We start from the raw sequence: 16401 nt of genomic DNA on the forward strand, positions 1-16401 counted from the left end.
TTATTTAAAGGAGAACAAACAAAAAACATTAAAAGGGACATTTACAACAAAGGCTTAACACTATTAACTGTGCCATAGTATTTAACAGTATGATCACAATGCTTAACTTACATTCCAGATTCAGGGGTGATGTGGCCCCTCTAATATATGAAGATTTGGGGACTCTATAGGAAGCTAGAGAACTCGAGGATGTGGGAAACGCAAAAGAGGACATGCCACAAGACAGGTTGTAGTCGGAAGATTTCTCTGGTCCCGCCAAGCCCCCACAGTCCCACAGCCCACTTATAAAATAATCACCCAGAAGCTTATATTAATTACAACTGCTTGACCATTAGCTCAGGCTTATTACTAACTATCTTTTACACTTAAATTAACCCATGTTTAGCCACATGGCTTGGTACCTTTTCTCAGTTCTGCCTTTTCATCTTGCTTCCTCTGTGTCTGGCTGGTGACTCCTAACTCAGCCTTCCTCTTCCCAGAATTCCCCTCGTCTGCTCTCCCTGCCTATACTTCTGGCCTGGCTGTTGGCCAATCAGCATTTTATTTATCAATCAATCAATCAGAGCAACGTTCACAGCATACAGAACAACATCCCACAGCAACAGGACACTCGGGCATGAGAAAGGACACAACTAAGCTAGTTCTGATTTTAAGAAAGCCTGGTTGGGAGAAAAAAAAATGGCAGACTAGGAATGTCTTCTTATGTCTCTGCAAGTAAGTCAGGAGGAAAAGGAGAGACTATGCTCCCAGAAGAGAAAGCAAGGGGAAAATCTAAGTCGTTCATCAAACAACAGGAAACGCTTATGTGTGTGGGTATATGCAGGTGAGTATAGTGCCTATGGACGCAGGAGTTAGCAACAGCTGTGAGCTGCCTGGTGTGAACTTGGGTTCTTAACCACTGAGCCGTCTCTCCAGCTCAAAGTTTTTAAGTTTGTTACTATAATTTTACACACGCACAACTTGGATACTGACCATTCCCCCACCCTCCAATCCCTCAATCCTCACAAATCTTCCATGTTCGTGTCTGCTTTGCTTTGTAGATTAACCAGGGTCATTTGTGTGACCATGGGCTTGTAGCAATCGGCTGGAGCCTGGTGGGCTCTGCGGTGGGTACACCGCTGAAAAGAGTGATGCCCCTGTCCCAGAATGTACTGCTAGAGGTAAAGGGTAGGACCCCTGGAGCCCCTCCCCCTTTCTTGGCTAATCATTGATAAGGCTGACCATGTGTGGGCCCCAAACAGGTAACTACAGTTGCTGTGAGTTAATGATTGCAATAGTTGTATCCAGGCTAGAGAACAGCATTGCATAGCCCCATGTCACATCTGCTGGGTCTTACACGCTTCTTGCCCCTTGTTCCTTAATGTTCGTTGGACCTCCATCACTTATACTTCAAATTTTCGGCAACTCCGTGTGTTTGCCTTTACCACTGTTCATGGTAAGGGGGCACTTTTGTTTATAAGTAGAAGCACTTGGTGTTACGTGAGTTTAGTTAACCAGAAATATGCTCTCTGTGGGCCTCTGGTTTCCCCAGATTTGGGTCGCTAGCTAGGCCTACAATACCAGGTGTAGATACACCCCCTGTGGAGTGGGAGTTGAATCCAGTAAGAGGACAGTTGGTTGCCCCACCACAGTAGATTTGCTATCGCACAAGTGGGTGTGTATTGTTTCCAACAGGTTTCTTTACATTACCCCTACCTTGCACCCATATCTTCCCACCTCTTTCCCGGCATAAACCTTTCCACCCAGTGTTACCCATTTCACTTTTAAGACATGTTTTAGTGTCCCTGTCTCTTAAGGTAACTACCCCACACCCTCTTCCCCGTTTCCTGGCATTCTACAGTTATCCTATGTTAGACATACTGAACTAGAGTTGAAGCTAGGATCCTCATATGAAAGTTAGTATTTGTCTTTTGGGGCCTGGGTTACTTCACTCAGATTAATTTTTCTTCAATTCCATTCATTTCCCTGTACATTTTATTTTTCTTTGTAAATGAGCAATATTCCATTGTGTATATATACCATATTTTCACTATCTGTGTACCAGTTAAAGGGCATCTAAGCTGCTACCATTTCCTAGCTATTGTGAATAGAGCAGTCGTGAGCATGGCAGTAGGTATCCCTTTTGTAGGTTTTAGAGTCCTTTTCCTGTTGTATGTTTTAAAGTCCTTTTCCTGTTGTAGGTTTTAGGGTCCTTTCACCTGTTGTAGGTTCTAGAATCCTTTTCCTTGTAGGTTTTAGAGTCCTTTGGGTAAATGCCCAAGAGGGGTACAGCTGGGCCATATGGTAGTTTTACTTTCAGAAACCTCTAGACCGATTTCCAAAGTGGCTGCCCTAGTGTACATTCCCACCCGTGGGGTATGAGTTCCCCTTTCCTTGTATCTGCACCAGCATTTGTTGTTTCTGGTGTTCTTGATGGCTGTCCCAGTTGGGACAAGATGGAATCTTAAAGTAGTTTTAATTCCCTGATCCTTGATCCTTAGCCATCAATTCCTGAGGTGTTTGCTAGCCATTTGTCTTTCTTCTTTTGAGAACTTTGTTTAGTTATGTAGTCTTTTTTTTTTTTTTTAAGTCGGATTGGTTTGCACTTTCTCCCATCCTGTAGGCCATGTCTTCCCTCAGTTGTATACTTTGCTGTGAGAGGCTTTTCACGAACGCCCATTTGTAGGAATAACAGGTGCTCTTAACATGTGAAGTCAGAATGGCAATGCAGAGGAAAATAGAAAACAAGTCAGTGGCTGGACTCCTGCAAGGAGACAGAGCTAGGCTCTGAAAGCACAGGGTATCTCCCGAGAGACGACTGTAGACCGGCAGCCCTACTTGCAGAAGGGATCCACAGTTCACACCAACTATAGACCCAGATGGGGGCTTGGTCCATGGGTGACTTCCTTCCTATACAGAAAGCCAGCTCTAGAGGAGTCATTAATTGTATCATGCCAGGAGCCATCTTGACATGAGGGCTACTGTCAGGGGCTGAACTGCCCCGGGGAACAAGAAATGGCATAACCATCCAGGGTCCCTGGGGACACTACATCATACTGAGTGTGTAGAAGACTTCTACACAAGACAGTTGTGGCCAGCATGAGACACTGAGGTGTTTGAGCAGAGGGGATGCATAGCTTCAGATGTCATATATGGGATTCCCCAGGGAGTAGGTGCCAGAGCCACTAGCGACCAAGTCCTGGCATTCTCACTAGCGGGTCTTTAAATATTCCCTGCCCATGTCCATGGTATATGCTGCCCTGAGACTATCATGGTCATGCATGCAGACTGAGGTCTGTGAACTGATGGTATGAGCACCCCATGGCAACCCACATAATCCCAAAGTTTGGTGGGTGAGGAGGGCTTGCTGACGGCACACACCAACTCCTAGCCAACACACAGGCAGGGTACTGGAGTGAGCATGTGTGCAAAGAACGAATTGTCTTCAGAACAGGAACTTTTGACTCAGGCTGTTGGATTCCAAGCAGATGGAATCTGAAAACAGTCGTCAGCAGCTGTGCTCATCTGTGACAAATCAGACTTCAAGGTCACCAGACAGAGGAACATGTCCTCACATATTGTGGGGCTGGATGGCTCAAGCGTGAGGTGACACATCAGGAGCAGAAAAGTCACATGCAAGCTGGAGGAAATGCTGGAATTGTGCTGAAAACATTCCTGGTCTTGCATGACACAGGTTGGCATGAAAGGTTAACACGAGGGAAGCGGTGAAGACAGAAACAGGCCGGAGGGTGTGACAAGAGACAGATGTCCATCTGTAGTGAGCTGGCATCAGGCTGCATGTGAGTTATGTACCTAAGTGTGACAGAGGGTTTTCATTTAATAAAGAGGTGTTTATCTTGAGTTATGGTGGCTAAGTATGAAGACTTACACAAAAGGATATTTGTGGAGGGCTGTTGGCAATGGGCAGATCATATGAAAACACAACCTGATTAGTTTTCTTAGCTAATTCAATGAGATAATACAAAGGTATATTAGCAGTGCAGGTCATTGTTGGTTAGAATATATGCATGACCTGAGTGTTCAGAAAACAGCAACACGGCTCTGGTGGTGGACAGCCTTGCATCCTCGTGGCTCAGGTATGTTCTCGTCTACAAATATTTTTACTAGAACAGTGGCTAGAAAACTCTGGGGATGAGGTTACAGTGTGTGTGTGTGGGGTCATGATTGTCTTTTGTATACTTTTTGAAATTTTGATAGTAAATGTGTCATATGAAAATACTGTTCCCATGCAAAAGATTTACACCAAGAGTATCTTACTTATTGCTGAAAATTCCAGAGAGGAGAAAAATCATCATGTTGCATCAGCATACTGGCATCAGTCACTGTGTTTATACTGTGGTCCATGGTGACACCATGTTGGTAGAAGTGGCTGGAGCTCCTGGTAAACCTCACACAGACTTCTGCATCACACCATGTTCTGCTGCAGTCACAGAGTGAGGCTTTGCAGTAGAGAAGGAAACGTTGCTCTGAGTATTTGAATCATCTGCTGTCCTCTTCAGATTGGTGGCAATTGTACTTGAATGCACATATCTGCTTGTGTTCAACCATCACTACCAGCTACAAAATACCCCAATAATGGAGGAACTAGATAGACATGGCTAGCAATACTGAATTTTAAAATCATAGCAGATTCTTTAAACAAAGTGAATCTGGATCCCACTGAGTCATCTTTTTTTTTTTTTTATTGCTTGACACTTTACTACATGCATCACATGTGTTTTGATCATCTACCCTCAAATTCTTCACTTATTTCCTCTATTTTTTCCCTCCCAACTTAATGTGCTCTGTTTTTAAATTCATTGAGTCCCCTAGGTGCTGTCTGTATGTGTGTGGGTGTGGGACCACCTGCTGAAACGTGGACAGCTTCTCAGAGGTTGCTTGAAGAAAACAGTCTCTCTTCCTAGCAGCCATCACTTCCCAGCAGATCCTCGGCTGGGGGTGGGGGTTGGGCTTTGTGACATATTGTAAACATAGTCACAGAGTGGTGAGTTCATGCATGCGGGGATCCTGTCACATCTGGAAAACTGTTTCACTAAAGTTGCCCACAACCTCCTGTTCTTATAATCTTTCTGCCTCCTCTTCCTTGAAGATCTCTGAGGTGAGGAAGTGTGATATAGCTGCCCTGCTTAGGGCTGAGCATTCTGAAGTCTCTTATTCTCTGCACACTGACCAGTTGTGGGTCTCTGTATTCACTGCCATTTACTGCAAAAAGAAGATGTACTGACCTATGGGTATAAAGATAAGAACTTGGGAGCAATTTAATACTATGTCAATTTATCAGAAGAAGAGTAGTAGGTTTTCTCCTAGGTCTATGACCTACCCAACCTCAGGTTCTTGTCCCAGTTAATGGAGCCAGACATGAGTTCCTTCTTGTGTAGTGGACCTTACATCCAACCAGAAAGTAGTTGATTACTCCCATAGCACTGTGCTGCTATTCTACCGGGACCTAACCTGCCCGGTCACAGGATTCACAGGTGGATGTGATTCTTGGTTACCTTTCTCCACTGGCAGCATACATAGCATTTTCTGGCACTACAAAAGCTATCAAGGAGGGATGAAGCTTCCAGGTGAGCACTAGCTTGATTTCTTCACCCTGTTGGCTCAAGTATGTGGTGTCTTCAGCAACGGGGTCTTACCATCAAGTTCTATAAGATAAATAAGAGCAGTGACCCATACCTGGCACTAGGCTTTTTATTTGTTATCTATAGTATCTGGGAGAGGCATTGCCGTCCCACATTATAAGTAATTCCATTCAAACTGTGTGTGTGTGAGTGTGTGTGTGTGTGTGTGTGTGTGTGTGTGTGTGTGTTTAGGAAGCTTTTATAGCCTTTTAAAATATTTTTAGTATTAATTTTTTTCCCTGTAGTCTATTCTCTACTCTGGTGTCTCAGTCAATGTTCTATTGTTGTGAAGAGACACCATGACCATGACAACTCTTATTTTATTTATTTATTTCTTTTTTTGAGACAGGGTTTCTCTGTGTAACAGCTCTGGCTGTCCTGGAACTTGCTCTGTAGACCTGGCTGGCCTCAAGCTCACAGAGATTGCCTGCCTCTGCCTCCTGAGTGCTGGGATCAAAGGCGTGCACCACCACTGTCTGGCAGCAGCTCTTACAAAAGAGAGCATTTAATTAGGGCTTACTCATAGTTTCAGAGGTTTAGTCCACTGTCATCAAGGTGGAGAGCATGGTGCCACGCAGGCAGACATGACAGAGGAGAAGTAGCTGAGCATTCTATATCCAGATCACAGGCAGCAGGAAGAGAGACTCTGAGACTGGCTTCAGCTTTTGAAACCACAAAGTCCATCCCCAGTGACACACTTCCTCTAGTAAGACCACACCCACCCCAACAAGCCACACCTCCTAATCTCTCTCAAGTAGTGCCACTCCCTGATGACCAAGCATTCAAATATATGAGCCTATGCTGGCCATTTTTATTCAAACCACCATACCTGGCCTTCAATCCCCTACCCCACTTAAGGATTCCTGCTCCATTATTCCCTTTTCCCACCTCATACCACCCATGTTCTATTCCCCATCCCTTGAAATCTTGCCTCCCTCCACACATGGCCCCTTACTACTTTCTTGGCTCCTATGGGTAACTCCACTTTAAACACACATATCTGAAGATGTAACACAAATCTTAAAAGATCTTATTAATAGAAACAAACCCGGGAGCCAGATATTGGGGTGAGCGCTGAAAGATCAGAGAAACAGAACAAGCCACAACCAACCTCACCTTGCCAATTCCTCAGCTGATCTTGTTTCCTCAAACTGAAAGCTTCTGAGTCATCACCCAAATGGATTTCAGCTGAACTGCTGCTCAAAAGCCTAAAAGCTTAGAAAACCTCTAGTTTCTGGTCTTCATGCCTTATAAGACAACTTTCTGCTTCCTGCTGTCACTTTCTGGGATTAAAGGCACGAGTCTTTCCCAAGCAAAGACGTGAGATCTCAAGTGCTAGGATTAAAGGTGTGTGCCACAACACCTGATTCTGTCCCTAGTGTGGTCTTGAACTCCCAGAAATCCACACGATCTCTGTCTCCCAAGTGATAGGATTAAAAGTGTGTGTGCCACCATTTTCTGGCCTCTGTGTCTGTCAGTGGTTGTTCTGTTCTCTAACCCCAGGTAAGTTTATTAGGGTGCACAATATATTGAGGAACACAATATCACCATGTGAAGATTCAAAGCTAGCATCCACATGAGAGGAAACATGATGATTTGTCTTCTGAGTCTGGGCTACCTCACTCAGGATGATTGCTTCTAGCACCACCCATTGATCTGTGAATTTTATAATTTCATTTTTCTTTACAGATGAATAAAATCTGTTGTGTAAATGTATTTTATCTATTAATTTCATCTATTCATCAATTGAAGGACACAGGCTGTTCCCATTTCCTGGCTACTGTGACTAGAGCAGCAGTGAACATGAACAAGGAAGTATCTCTGTAGTAGGATCGAGTCCTTCGCGAATATGCCCAAGAGTGACATACTTGGATCATATGGTAGATACTATTTCTGGCTTTTTGAGGAACATCCACACTGATTTTCATAGTGGCTGCATCAGTTTGTACTCCCATCAGCAGTGAGTAAGCGTTCATCTTTCCCTGTATCCATTTCTTGGCATCTTTTTTTTTTAAACCTTAGCCATTCTGACTAAGGGAGTATTAATTTGCCCCAAGAATTAATACTACATGTTGGGCAAGGCAAGTCAAGGCAAAGCTTGAGTCTCCCAGAGTGTACTTGCTATGGCAAACATTCATTCTTTTCACCTTCTATCAGGACCCAGCCTGTTCCCAGGTGGCAGACTTCTGAGATGGAAGAAGGATATGGAAGTGTTAGAGGCCACCCTTGGTTGGTAGCCAAGCAGAACGTCTCATCTGGCACGCATACTGCACAACACCAACAGGCTGTTAACAAGCGGGACACTTGGAGGAAGTTGGTTCTTTCTAGACAAAGCCAACAGCCCCACAAACACTGGCAGACCAAGGCACGCTCGAGCTACTTGTTTGCCCATAGCAGCTTTAGGAAGGGGCAGAGCCAGCAAGGCCATGCTGGGCTGCATCTGCATGGTTGCTCATAGCTCCTGGGGTGTCTGCACACATCTGTGTAGCCTCACCTGAACCCATGCCTGGGAGCCACAGATGCCAGTCTCGGCTTGTGAACAGGCCTCTGACTCCAGGGGTCACCCTGCCTCCTGTTTGTCCTGGGGCTGGAACGGATAAACAGGGTGAAGTCCTGTCCCTCCATGAGCAGTGACAGTACCCTGAGATCTAGCAAGACAGGCAGTTCTTGACCAAGAGCCCAACCTGACCAATGCCTGGTGGCATGGCCGCTCCTGCCCCAGCTCACACACTATCTAAGGCTCTTGACTACGTGTGCCCCCCAGCCTGCCAGGATGGGAGTGTGAACATTCTAGAGGTTATTCAAAGATGGAGCTGACATGTTAGGTAAGGAAGAAGGAGGGGTAAGTGGAGGCTGGGACTCAGGAGTGATCCCAGGTTAACATTGGGGCTGGAGGAGTCTGGAGCCCTGTGAGGCTCCCAGTGGTCCTGGGATTTTCCAAGGGTCAGGCTGGACCGGTCAAATTTGACCTTGCTGTAGCCACCCCTCCCTCGTCTTGACCTGCTAGCTGCTAAGTCTGAATTGCAGGTGCTTTCTATAGAGGACCAATGTCACCCCAGCTCAGAAGACACCTGGGTGAACACTCCTGGCAATCCCTGAGCTGAACTGCCCGTTGTGGATAGGTTATCTTCACACCCCACACACTGTCTCAGGCTTGAGCATGTACTGCCTTATGGGTTTGGTGGGGGTGGTGTGGTATTGGAAATAGAAAATAATTTCAGGAATATGAGAGGTAAGCTCCCGGACACTTAAACACTGGGGTTTCCCAGGGCGCTGCAGAGGATAGGGATAGGTCCTCAGGTACTGAGTGACAAGCTCTGTTGGCAGGGCAGCAGCTTCCGGCTGCTAGATAGGAGGCCCCAGCCCTGGACAGGGGCAGTATCTGGGATCACGGGAAGATTCTCCAAGATGTGAGGTGGGTGCTAAGCAGGATGCTTTGGATACTCCTGAGCTCTCCTGCTATGGTCTGGAGGCCTATCTATCTATCCCCTTTTACCACCAGGCAGAACATTCTGCTGGAAAAAATCATCAGTTGTGGAATATGGTGAAAAGACAGGAATATGGACTAATGTTTCCCACAGAGTAGCTGTGGGTGGCCCGTACAACCAAGCTCCCAGGATCAGGTCCTGATTCTTCCCCACTGGTCCCTGCAGGGAGCAGTTGGCCTGGTTTCCCTGGATAGGTCAAGGATGGCTCTGGGGTGAGGCCAGGACTCAAGCCTAGCTGGCCCCTGCCTGCCCACCAGAGGGCAGTAGTGCACAGCTATCCTCCTGGTCTTAGTGACAGGGACCCCAGGGTCTGAGGTGCTGGGTCCAAGTACTTGGAGATGACCACACCCGACACTGTGCAGAGGCCCGGATTCTACAAATGACATTGCTTTTGAAATCTGTTCTTGGGAACAGTAGCAGATGTTTGGGGGAGATATCCAAAAGCAAGGGAAGCAAGGCTTTGCTCCCTAAAGCAGGTGTGGCCTCTCAGGAGCTCCTCTTCTAACACAACAAGGCTAAGGGAAAAGGAGATCCTTCACATACAGAATGTGCCAGGGTTTGAGTTTTCGACTCTGAGCAGTGCCCTGTTCCTGGGCATGTCCAGCTTGGTGTGTGGACACCCTGTAGAGGAGGCAGATGCTGAGAACCCTGGCGTCTGTGTCTTCCCAGCCTCCAAGCTCCAAGCACCTCATCATCCAGGTTGCCATGAAGGTGGCCTGTTACTGTGCCGAGGAGGTGTTCTGGTGAGGCCTGAGGCCACTGTGACTGCCAGCAAGTCCTGCTGGCCACTGAGGCAGAAGACAGCTCACGGGAATGGAGGCTGAGAGTTCTGGCACGTAGTCCCACGGTCACACCCACCTCCCCTCTCCTCAGGGGCCAATCTAGTATTACAGTGTTAATCCACTAGACACGGGGGATTTTAAATTTCATTTTTGTGCAGTTATTTAAAGTTTAAACTGATAATGTCTAACCCAATTAAATTCCAGTCAATCGTGCTCTAAATGCACTAAGTCTTGTGAAATATGAATGAGGTGTCCCCGCGCTTCTTAACAACTTAATCTCCGTGCCGATGCTCTGCTCTTGGGATTATTGTGTCGAAGCCAGGAAAGAAGCAAAGAGAGACAGACACATCCCGCCAGATCAACTCGAGGACCGGGGACTCCCAGCCCAGGCCAAAGCCTGCTCCCTTGTTTTGCTCATGAGGCTTTCTGGCACATTCAGAATTCAGGGCTTATGGTGAAGAGCACCCGCTTATGGCCGGTCGCCAAGGTGAGGACACACTTTGGGAGTAGCCTTCAAAGGCAGGTGACCACACTGGGCATCTCCCCTCCCTTACCGCATCACATGGGGCCTCCCAGTCCGTTCTCTGCAGATGCTGAGTGCGAGCTCTGCTTCCCAGGCTTACTCTCAGGATGCCTGGTTCATGGCTGACAGGGTGTTGAAGCTGTCCTCCCGTTAGATGCCTACATCAACCCAGCTGCCGTGTGCTCCCATACCCAGTTTCATCTTGGAATCCCGACTGTTGTATGGTGTCAGGAGGGGACTTTGGGACCTAAAGGGGCGGTGGGAGTAGATTCTCCAGAATGGCACTGGGAAGCTGCCCCGGCGTTTTCTAGGATGGACTTCTCTGTGGGAGGAGAAGCTGAGCTCTTCCTCGGGGCTTTTTCCAAAGAGTCTGTGGTCAGTGGTTATCCACCATGACACATGAAGAGGTTGTGATTTCAGAACAACCCTGGATGCCCCAGGATTGATTACAGAATGATGGTTCCTCGATGTGGCTGCTTTATAAGGCCGTGTTTTCTTAGAAAGTGATTCAGAGTCTTCAGATTCAACCTGGTATAGCTTAAGACCAGAAAAAAGGAACAACCCTCTTAGGAGAAGAAGAGAACAGCATCTTTGAGATATGGGCCACACCGGCTGGCTTGCCATTCAAACCCTAGTGATCAAAGGCAAACTGAGTTCATACTGGGTCTTTCCTGCTGGGTCCCCTGCTCAACTATTATAGTTAGGCCTGCCTGTTAGTTCCACTGCATCGGCTGCCTTTGCATACAGCAGCCAGGGCAGCTCACTGGGCACCGGGTACAGGGAGGAGCAAGGTCAGTGGTCCCACCTGAGGCTTTGCCGGAACAGTGTGGCCAGGTAAGAGGGAGACAGACAGGTCAGTCAGCAGACCGGCAGGACCCGGGACTGCAGCTGCCCACCGGAGGACTTAGGAACTTGAGTCTGTCCTGTGGAATGGAGACTCAGTCAGGGTGGGGAGTTCAAGGCTGCGCTCAGGCTGCTACCCCCAAGCCCTTGGGAGTCCAGGCAGCTCAGAGCTTCCATGCCAGGTGAGATGTCTCTGCTAAGTGTCAGGAATGTCTCAGGGTTGGGCAGGGCAGTGTTCACACAGACGTCAGGCTGTAGTAGAAGCAAAGGCAAGCTCTGTGAGGACTGTGTAGGTTGGGAATGTGGCCCTTCTTCAGAGGCAGGAAGGACTGCTTTCTAGCTTGTAGCTGTCAATGTAATAACTTCACTGAGAAATAATTTAAGTCATAAAATCCACAAAGAAACCATTTAAATCATATGATTCAATAGTTTGGGTCATTATATCACCTTTTGAAACTATGGTAAAACACAAACATGAAGTTCCCCATGTAGACATCTCTTCTAGGGTTCTGGGCATTGAACCTAGTGCCCTGTGCATGCCAGGAAAGCATGCTACCACTGGGCTAGAGTCCAGCCCCAGCGTAACCCTGTAACCATTTTTACATGTTAAATTCCATGGCACTATGGACACAGTGTGCGACTATGACCACTGACAGTCTCCAGAACATTCTGGAGAGAAACGTTCTGAAGAAGAAATATGACTCTCCCTTCCTCTACCAGCCCTGGCACCCCCATTCTACCGTCTGTCTCCACGAGTTCCCTGACTCCAGGGACTTCACAGGGTTCATTCACAGTGTTTGCCTTTTACAGCTAGCTAATCTTACGGGACATGATGTCTTCCAGGACCACTGACTTGGGGCAAGAGTCAGAACACCCCTTCTTTTCAAGGCTGAATAATACTCTGCAGCATGGCTGCAGTTTACTTGTCCATCCTCCTCCCGTGGATACCTGGTTACCCGCACTGTGTATGTCCATGAAGGACGCTGCTGTGACTTAGGGTGGACAGTGACTCTTCCCTGTCTTCAGTTCCTTTAGGTAGAGGTCTAGCAGCAGAATGGCTGGTCCTGTGGAGGGCCTGTGCTTACTCCTTTCAGTTATTTAATGTCTTGTTTTGGGGGCACAGGGACACCTGCAGCTGGCACTCAGGGCCGAGGATCCTGTCTAGGAGCTGGGGTCTGGGACTCTCCCTCCCTCGGTTGGGCTCTGGCCCAGACGTGGTGAGGCTGGACTTGCAGGACAGCGGAAGAAAGAGGAACTGAGGTAACAGCCAGTGAGCTTCACACGGGCTTCATGTCCAGCTGCTTCCATGCAGCAGTGTCCAGCGTGGCTGACCACTGCCCACCACTGTTCCACATCGCGGCACCGCCATCGCCAGCGCCTGTCACCACACCACCACCCGCCAGGCTCCACCTTCCACTGCCGCCTGCGGTTGCCCTCCATCGCCTGTCACCACTCTCGACCACAGCACTGCCATGGTCGCCTCCCACTGCTCTACCGCCTGCCACACCCACCGCTGTCCACGTCACTGCTTCTTCCACCGCTGTCCACATCACTGCTTCTTCCCTCCACTGTCCACATCACTGCTTCTTCCCACCACTGTCCACGTCACTGCTTCTTCCCACCACTGTCCACATCACTGCTTCCCTCCACTGTCCACATCACTGCTTCTTCCCTCCACTGTCCACATCACTGCTTCTTCCCACCACTGTCCACATCACTGCTTCTTCCCACCACTGTCCACATCACTGCTTCCCACCACTGTCCACATCACTGCTTCCCACCACTGTCCACATCACTGCTTCTTCACCACTCAGTCACTGTCCACATCACTGCTTCCCTCCACTGTCCACATCACTGCTTTCCCACCACTGTCCACATCACTGCTTCTTCCCTCCACTGTCCACTGTCACTCACTGCTTCTTCCCACCACTGTCCACGTCACTGCTTCTTCCACCACTGTCCACATCACTGCTTCCCCACTGTCCACATCACTGCTTCCCTCCACTGTCCACATCACTGCTTCTTCCCACCACTGTCCACATCACTGCTTCCCACCACTGTCCACATCACTGCTTCCCACCACTGTCCACATCACTGCTTCTTCCCACCACTGTCCACATCACTGCTTCTTCCCACCACTGTCCACGTCACTGCTTCCCTCCACTGTCCACATCACTGCTTCCCACCACTGTCCACTCACTGCTTCCCCCACTGTCCACATCACTGCTTCTTCACACTGTCCACTCACTGCTTCTTCCCTCCACTGTCCACATCACTGCTTCCCACCACTGTCCACATCACTGCTTCTTCCCACCACTGTCCACATCACTGCTTCCCACCACTGTCCACATCACTGCTTCCCTCCACTGTCCACATCACTGCTTCCCACCACTGTCCACATCACTGCTTCTTCCCACCACTGTCCACATCACTGCTTCCCACCACTGTCCACATCACTGCTTCCCACCACTGTCCACATCACTGCTTCTTCCCACCACTGTCCACGTCACTGCTTCTTCCCACCACTGTCCACATGCACTGCTTCTATTCCACACACTGTCCACATCACTGCTTCCCTCCACTGTCCACATCACTGCTTCTTCCCACCACTGTCCACATCACTGCTTCTTCCCACCACTGTCCACATCACTGCTTCTTCCCACCACTGTCCACATCACTGCTTCTTCCACCACTGTTCCACATCACTGCTCTTCCCACCACTGTCCACGTATCACTGCTTCTTCCCACCACTGTCCACATCACTGCTTCCCCACTGTCCATCACTGCTTCCCCCACTGTCCACATCACTGCTTCTTCCACCACTGTCCACATCACTGCTTCTTCCACCACTGTCCACTCATGCTTCCCCACCACTGTCCACGTCACTGCTTCTTCCCACCACTGTCCACATCACTGCTTCCCTCCACTGTCCACATCACTGCTTCTTCCCACCACTGTCCACATCACTGCTTCCCTCCACTGTCCACATCACTGCTTCTTCCCACCACTGTCCACATCACTGCTTCTCCACCACTGTCCACATCACTGCTTCCCCACCACTGTCCACATCACTGCTTCCCACCACTGTCCACATCACTGCTTCTTCCCTCCACTGTCCACATCACTGCTTCTTCCCACCACTGTCCACATCACTGCTTCTTCCCCACTGTCCACATCACTGCTTCCCATCCACTGTCCACATCACTGCTTCTTCCACTGTCAATCACTGCTTCCACTGTCACTCACTGCTTCCCTCCAACTGTCCACATCACTGCTTCCCATCCACTGTCCACATCACATCACTGCTTCTTCCCTCCACTGTCCACATCACTGCTTCTCCTCACTGTCACTACTGTTCTTCCACATGTCCACTGCTTCTTCCCACCACTGTCCACATCACTGCTTCCCACCACTGTCCACATCACTGCTTCCCACCGACACATGTCCACATCACTGCTTCTTCCCACCACTGTCCACATCACTGCTTCTTCCCTCCACTGTCCACGTCACTGCTTCTTCCCACCACTGTCCACATCACTGCTTCCCCACCACTGTCCACATCACTGCTTCTTCCCACCACTGTCCACATCACTGCTTCCCTCCACTGTCCACATCACTGCTTCTTCCACCACTGTCCACGTCACTGCTTTCTTCCCTCCACTGTCCACATCACTGCTTCTTCCACCACTGTCCACATCACTGCTTCCCACCACTGTCCACATCACTGCTTCCCCCACTGTCCACATCACTGCTTCCCTCCACTGTCCACGTCACTGCTTCTTCCCACCACTGTCCACATCAACTGCTTCTTCCACCACTGTCCACATCACTGCTTCCCACCACTGTCCACATCACTGCTTCTTCCCACCACTGTCCACATCACTGCTTCTTCCACCACTGTCCACATCACTGCTTCTTCCACCACTGTCCACATCACTGCTTCTTCCCACCACTGTCCACATCACTGCTTCTTCCCACCACTGTCCACATCACTGCTTCTTCCCACCACTGTCCACATCACTGCTTCTTCCACCACTGTCCACATCACTGCTTCTTCCACATATGCTTCAACTGTCACATCACTGCTTTTCCCACTGTCCACATCACTGCTTCTTCCCACCCTGTACGTCATGCTTTTACATCACTGCTTCTTCCTCCCTCCTCTTCTTCTTCACTGTCCATGTCACTGCTTCTTCCCTTCACTTCACTGCTTTTCCTGTCACATCACTTTTTCACTGTCACTGCTTCTTCCCACTGTCAATTGCTTCTTACCCTTCCACATACTGTTCATACTGCTTGTACTCACTGCTTTTCAGCACACTCCACATGTCCACATCACTGCTTCTTCCCACCACTGTCCACATCACTGCTTCCCACCACTGTCCACGTCACTGCTTCCCTCCACTGTCCACATCACTGCTTCCCTCCACCACTGTCCACATCACTGCTTCCCCACCATTGTCTACCTCCACATGACTGCTTTTTTTCACACTACAATCCCCAACTGCCTGCCCGTCCACCACTGCCTCCATTACACCACCATCATCACCATCATCACCATCATCACCACCCACCACTACTGTTCACAGCCACCACTGCTTACCACCCGCATCAGCATCTGCTGCTTTCCAATTCCTGTCCCATCGCCCACTGTCCTTCCTTAGCCTCCCACTTGGAAGCTCTAGCCTGGCCCATCTCATTCTCTGTCCCTACACACTCCCACACAGGCTACTTCCATTTGTATCTAGCCTAGGACCTACTGCCTGAGTGTGTCGCTCTCTTGGGGTTGTCTCTCCTCTGGGGTGTTGATTATCTTGGTTGTGTTGCACTCTTGGGGGTATGGTCCCTGTAAATCGTGACCCTCCCTTTGGGGTGTGGCTCTCTTGGTGGTATGGCCCCTGGGAGGTATGTACGGTCCCTGAGGGGTGTTGAGCCCTGGAGAATGTGGCCATTTCAGGGGGTTGTTGCTCCTCTGAGAATTGACCCTCCTGCTGGGTTAGGCTCTTTTCTTCCTCAGGGTTCCTGAGCCTAGTCTGGGAAGACCTCCAATCTCACATGGCCACTTCCTCTGCCCACTGCCTCAGTTTCTGGGCTCTTATCAGACAGACCTTCACTGCCCAAGGCCAAAATTGTCCAGCCCTGTT

Source organism: Peromyscus leucopus, chromosome 19 (assembly GCF_004664715.2).
Source record: "Peromyscus leucopus breed LL Stock chromosome 19, UCI_PerLeu_2.1, whole genome shotgun sequence".
Lineage (NCBI taxonomy): Eukaryota > Metazoa > Chordata > Mammalia > Rodentia > Cricetidae > Peromyscus > Peromyscus leucopus.